Raw genomic sequence first — 7,462 nt, 5'->3', positions numbered from 1 at the left:
TGCTGGTTAGGACTACTAGTTGCTTTTCTTGCCTGGCATACACATATCAGTACTAGTAGAACTTGTCCTCACAGAAAAGACTTCGTCTCAGTTCAGTTTTGATTCATCCAATAACTGTGTATGTACAGCATTGTGTCTTCAGCAACAGGACTGTATCTTTACATTCTGAGAATTAACCAAGGGTTAGATAATTAGCATGTATATTTTCTAGGTTTCCTGAACTCTTCTGACCAACATCTATCTTGGCTTGTATTGGGGATTTTGTTAGACTATGGTTCTTGAGAGAAGCATTATCTTTCCAAGTAGCATAAAACTATATGTGTAGATAATTATATTATGTTTTATATATTTACATATAACTGTGTAATATATAATTTTAAGCAAACATCAAATATTAATCCCTATGACTTTTCAAGTAGCCTCAGTACTATTTATCTCTCTTCCTTCCTATCTCTTTTTTCTTGACAAAGTCTCATGTATCACACTCTGGCCTCAAATTTACTGTATATTTAAAAATGATTTCTGATCCTCTTGTTAAATGTTGAGATTATGCCCATATTCTACCAAGCACAGTTTGTGCATTTCTTGGGTTGGAATCAAGGGTATTAGCCATGTTTTATAGGCATTCTAACAACTGATCTACATACTCACTCTACACCAGCCACCAAAAAACATTTGAAAGATGGGTGGAGAGACAATATGTAATAGATCCATACAAAGAATTCTCACATAGTTTTAGAAAGGAAAACAATCAGAACATACAGTAGGACATGGATGATCTTTGACAAGATCTTCAGTAACAAGGCAGATGCACTACCAGATTCTGTTCAGGAGAGGTTTCTAGTGTAGTCAGATTCACAGAGGATAGAATTGGTGCAGGGGAAACTAATGTTCCCTGTTTTGGATTCTTATTCTCACTAATAAAAAGAATTTTTAAAAACACCCAAATGGAAGCTTGAAGAGCAATTTTGCAGAGCTTGAGAGAAAAACCAAGGTGTAGTAAGAGAGCTGGAAGTTTTCTTGGGTGTCAGGAAGAGGGAGACAGAAAGTCACACTTCTTTAATTTAGAAATGAGGTCAGAGAAAAGGCAAGAAAAGGAGTGTCCGAGGCATGCTTACCACAGTGTCTAGCTACAGATTTGAGTTCAAAGGGCATCAAATCAATCACAGGAGTTAAAATATACTGTGGACAGCACTTTAGCTTGGGGAAATGAGAAAGTACTGGGATGGGCAGAAATGGCTCCCCAACACTCTGCATTCACTTACTGCCTCTGTGCCACTTAATTAAAAATGGTTGAAGCAGTCAATAGTACATCCTATGTATTTTACCACAATTTTAAATCATTAATTTAGATTTTGAGGTAGGCTGTCATCATATAGCCTAGGCTGGCCTCTAATTCAGAAAGATGACTTTGAAGTTCTGATACTTTTACCTCTTCCTTCTGAACTTGGGGATCAAAACACAGTGATTTATTTATTTATTTATTTATTTATTTATTTATTTATTTATTTATTTATTTATGCATTTACTAACTTACTTATTTTAAAGAAAAAAAGTAGTGCAGGACTTGTGTTTTATAATAAACCTTCTCAACACCATTTGTCCTGGCAATGATTTCTCCAATTAGGTACTGCCACATAATATCTTATGAAAGGGCAAACCCAGGCAGAAACATTGAGTGGCTTGTCTGGGGTCACACAAGATTTGAACTGAAACTGGGGTTATGTCTTTATTTTTCTGGGGACTCAGGCTGCCTATGCACTCATGCACATGAGTGTACGCTTGCACACACACACACACACACACACACACACACACACACATTCTGCACACACACAATAATAATTTAAAGACCCACTTACTTTAGGCTTAACTTTGACAACATATATTTTAAAAAAAACCCTCTGTAATAGGAAATAAATATTGGTCTCTTTTCAAGTTTGTTTCTGTAAATAAATTACTTTTGTACTAAGCATGACTTCAAAAAGAGTTCTGAACACATTAAAGAATTTGATTGAGCTCCCAGGGACTAAACCACCAACAAAAGTGTACACATGAAGTGACCCATGGCTCCAATTGCATATGTAGCAGAGGATGGCCTTGTCAGGACTTAATGAGAGGAAAGTCCCTTGGTCCTGTGAAGAAGGCACAATGCCCCAGTATAGGAGAATGCCAGGGCTTGGAGACAGCAGGAAGTGGGTGGGTGGATGGGGAGGCACACTTCTGGAGGCCAGGGGGTGGGGGTAGGGAGATTAGGGAGATGGAATGGGGGCTTTCCGGAGAGGAAAAAAGGAAAGGGGATAACATGTGAAATGTAAATAAAGAAAATACCCAATTAAAAAAAACAGGCTTCTCCTTTAGGAAGCAAGAGTTCAGGTTTGCAAATGAACTCTGCTCCATCTAGAGTCTAGTTGTCCTTTCACTGTATTGGAAGCAACATTTTAATTACAGATGTGTGTTCATCTCCAGTTGTCTTATGGAATTATGAATAATAAAAGAATGATGCCTCATAATAAAAAAAGAATTTGATCATTTATAAGTTGGTTGATCTTTATTTTGTAGGTTTTCATTATCTTTAACTGCTTACAATAAGTAACTTTTATAAGAATAAGGCTTTACAAATTTATCTCCATTAAGCTTGGGTCTTAAAACTTACAATGTTGAATTGAAGCTCTTTTAAGATGAAAATAAATTTTAGGTCATAGATACAAGTCCTAGAAAAAAAGAGAATATACATCTACACACACACACACACACACACACACACACACACACACACACACATATATATATATATATATACACACACACAAAATAACAGTTTTATGACTGTTTTGTTAGTATCTAGCATTTAACAAGGGCAGAGATATAAGTGATTAAACATACATGTTTAAGTGAGGTTTTTCTAACATAAACAGACAATTATATCTTAGGAATTAATATGTAGCATGTTATAACAAGTTAAGATTACATACATTAGATTGTACATACATTTTTGACTATTAACATTGTTTTGTTGCTCTTGTTGGTTTTATGTTAACCAGGAATGAGTATTTACAGAGTTAGACACTCATAATTATTGCATTTAGCCATTGTACCTTGCTTATATTTTTAAAATTGCTTTATTTATTTATAATCTAAATGTTGCCTCCCTTCCCGGTGTCCCCTCCAAGAGTTTTTCACCCCATGCCCCCTTTTTGCCTCTGAGAGAATGTTCCGCTCCTATCCCGCATACTTACCTCACCCACCAATCCGCCCCAGCTTCATATATGTACTTATTATTTTTTTAAAAAACATGAGACATTAGAGTAACAAATAAATCTCATCTTCATTTATTATAAGAAAAGATTTAAAAGAAGGCATTAGGCAATATTTAGGGCCTTTATTTAGTATTTTTAACAGGTTTGTGTTATTGTTGTTGTTGCTGCTGCTGTTGTTGTTGTTGTATAGCTGGACATCCTCACCGTTTTTAGGTTTTAGCCTATACACCCAGAAAATCTTGAGGACTTATATAATTAGGCTGTAATTACACACAACCAGATGAGAGGAATGACTGGATACTCAGTGAAGGGCCAATGACCTTGTCTATCTCCTCTTTATTTAAAGAAATATTAACATTTAATAGGCCAGTTGTAATTGTTTAAACAGGTACATTTGACATTCTAAAAGTGGGCATTGTTTAGCTTAGAAAGAATACAGCATTACCTTAACAAAGGAAGGCTGAATGCAAATTAGTATCAGTGATGCTGCAAATTAATATTACCTGTATATACCATATAAAACCACTAGGCCTTGCTAATTTCAGGTAAACCTTACAGAAAACAGGACTTTTATAACTTGTGTAACAAGTAGAGTTTTTGTATCATAATCATTATTAAATGTATGTTTGCATCATCTAACAGAATTTAGCTGAAGACACCCTATTACAACTATGAAGTTGGATTTATTACTGAGGAATTTTGGACAGAGGGTTCCTTTTGTCATTTTTTAAAATGAGCAATTTTATTATTTAATTATTTAGCTAATTTTTATAGCTGATTGTACCATGAGATAAGATATACAATAGTTTCTACTAGAAATAGTTTGCATCTTAGCTATTTAAAAGTTCATAGACCTTATAGCATGTGATAAACAACAGAAGCCTATGTTAGAAGTGCTTTTCTTTTTTGCTGTTAAATATATCATGTCTTTGGGGATTAGGATAGAGAGCTTCTTAGTAAAGTAAAACAGGCTGTGACTTTTTTTGTACCCAAAGACATTCCAGTCTCTCTGGGACTGCATCCAGTGTTCTGCATCTCTACACCCAGTTTGTTTTGTTTCTGTAGATGGGGGCAGACCACTTGAAAAGCCTAACAGGAAACTGAAGAGTCAAATCAAAGGCAAAAGGCTGCAGAAAGTAAATAAGCTCCAAGAACAAAAAGACCACCCAAGCTCCCCTAAAGTAGTAGAAACTGGCTGGAAGACAAAGCAGAAACAGCAGGCAGGCAGGCAGGCATTAGGACCCAGGGCAGAATGTATCTCCAGTTTTCTTTTGTGATAAGTTTTGGCTCTCGGCCAGGACGTAAACTGAAGCTGAATGCAGGAATGAGAGGAGTTAAAATGAGTTAGGGGGTGGGGGGAGGCTTGGGGGTGAGAGGGTGTTGCTCAGATCCTTTGTGAAAGTTGTTTAGATCTGTAAGAACATCAATATTGAAAGTTTCAAAACTGAGGCCAGGTATAGCCATTATCAGAGTGTTTTGGCTAGATTTGAGTAGGTAATTAAGCTTTGTGTGCTGAAGCTCACTAAGAAGGAGCTTTTCAAGCCCCCATTTTTGAAAAAAAATGGTTTAAGTTTAAAGTGACAACCATGACAAGTGGAGTGTGCCTTATATGAGTGCCTGTGGTCACCCTGGATTTTGGGAAAGAAGAAAATGAGCCCAAGTGTTAAGAGGGGGGCATCCCTACGTTACAACCATGGGAGGCTCCCAAACCTCCAAGAATTTCATGATTTGGAAATGGAGTAAGAACTTCCCAGGTCTTTGAGATCTGCTCAGGGAACCTCTGAGTCAGAAAAAGAAGGACAAATTGTGCAATATTGTGTAGGTTTGTTAAGAACTGGAATAAGAAAAAAACTGAACTGAACCTATTTTAGCCGGACCCACCTCACCTAGATCATGAGGTAGCATTTGCACTGGGCTAAGAAATCACCGTATTATTTATATATTTAACAGCAAAAACTGGGATAAGAAATTACCTTCTCCTGGCACCTGTCTGTCTTCGAAAGAAAATATTTCTAGCATTGCAGAGTCAAAGTCAGAAAACCACAGTCCCATGGAGCTTTGATTCACATAAAGCTGATTTTTCTGGCTGAGTTATGAACTGCTAGGCCCTGCAGACCCTGTGACCAGCCATGTCTGAGGAGAGATTAGTGAGTGTCTATTTGTACTGGGCTTCAGTCAGAGCTAGGTTGCCAGGAAGTCTTTTATGAAGTCCAGGCCTCCAGTGCCTCAGGGCTCAAGTTTCAGTGGAAGCAGAGACAAATAATAGGGGTTGTATACAAGGCAGGACTATTCCCACAGCACTTTAGGCCTAGGGAAGCTTGTTATGAAATAGCAGAGCAGAAGAGAAAAAGAAAAAGGGAGTGTATAGGAAGAAAGAGAAAGAAAAGAGAGGAGAGAAGAGAGCACAGAGAAAGAGAAGGGGAAGTACGGGAGACCAGAAGAAGCAAAGATATCTATGTGAGAGAGAACATGCAAATGGGAGAGCGGTTAGCTAGAGAGGAAAGGGGAGAGATACAGAAAAGGGTCCAGAAAGATGGGAGAGACAAGGGGGAATATTTTAAAAAGAAAAGAAAGATGTAGACAGGTATTCACAGAGACTCACAAAGAAAGTGAATAGATACTGGAGAGAGCAGGGGATATGATGTAATCTGAGAGAATGATAGGAAAATTGGGTGAAAGAGAAATTTGGAGAGAGCAAGATCTCAAGAGAAATAAATGCTTAAAGTGGCTATGGGGAGACAGTGAAGGAAAGAGACCGAGAAAGAAGAAAACATAATGCAACTCTATATGGAGTGGGCAAACATAAAGATGCAGACAGAACAAAAGACAGAGGGAGTGAAATTAGGGAAAAGCTAAGGGGAGCGCAAGGACTGGAAAATATTGAGGAAGAGACACAAAGGTAAATATACCAAGACTGGAAGGAAGGGTGATGACAAGGGAGGAAGCCAGGGATGCAGTCTAGTGTGGAACCATGATCCTAATGGCCATTAGAAATGAGACCAGATATTTGTCCCTGAGGAGACCTTTCCCATCTTTTCCCATGAAAAGGGAAGCAACCCTCTTAGGAAACCCTGCCCTGCTTCCTCTCTATACTATTTTCACCTTCCTGGAAATGGTAGAGGGCTAGGTTTAATACCCAAGCATGAAGGAGTACAGGATAGATAATACAGGATAGATATTACAAGAGTGAAGAGAGGAAAGAGAGGAGAAGATTTAAGAGTAGAAAATGGAGGATTCTACTTGAATACAATAACCACAGTATGGCTCAAAGAAACAGAAAATGAATATAACCAAGCAAGGAACCTTCTCTTTGTAAAAAGTGTGTGGACACTGTATGTTTGTAAAACTTGTGTGATAGAATCCAAGTCAGCCAAACAAGCAGCACATGTGGCCAAGATGACCTCTGTCTTCTATCCATAATGCAGTAGCAGATATCTCACCTCATTGGTAGAGAACTCTACTTCACAGTCTGAGAAGATGGATCACCTATGTGTAGGGGAAAGGGAATAGTCATCTAAGAGTTGGATAAATATGCACATTACAAAATGGGACAGGATGAGAGAATATTAACTCTTATCAGGCAAGCTGCCTTTGGTAAAACAAAATCATTCCTCACAGATGATATAGGTAGGATAGAAGAGGTGGAAAGAGATCAATCAAGGAGCTGGGGTTTGGGGTTGTTTCATCTTGTCTAGTGTTTTGATTTTCCATTTTTAAATGAAATTCATTGTGTGCCTGTTTTGTACCTTCCATAAGATACGGCATAACAGCCCTGCAATGAATGTTCTTTGGACAGATGCCAAGTATGAAAACCACATGGTCTCACTGGTTGTATTTCTGTGTTTGTCCATAGAATGCTTTAAAATTAATGTCTCAGGACTCTACCTCAAATTAGTATTTCTTGAAAAAAGCTTCCTCATAATACCTTAAAACACAGCTAAAACTAAGAACTTTGCACTGAAGTGGTTTCTAAATGATGGCCCATGTAACATTTCGGATTTACAATATACATGTTTGGCTGCTCTGTTTCTTTCAAATATATGAATGTCAGTACAGGTCTGGGCTATAGCTCAATTGGTAGAATACTTGCTCAAATAGAGCCTTGAATTGGATGCCTAGCATGTCACAAACCAAGGTAATAGGAAATATTTATAATCATAATACTCAGGAAGTACAGGCTAAAGGTCTAAAAGTTCAAGATT

Source organism: Rattus norvegicus, chromosome 8 (assembly GCF_021556685.1).
Source record: "Rattus norvegicus strain SHRSP/BbbUtx chromosome 8, alternate assembly SHRSP_T2T, whole genome shotgun sequence".
Taxonomy (NCBI): Eukaryota; Metazoa; Chordata; class Mammalia; order Rodentia; family Muridae; genus Rattus; species Rattus norvegicus.
This window is presented reverse-complemented; position numbering follows the sequence as displayed.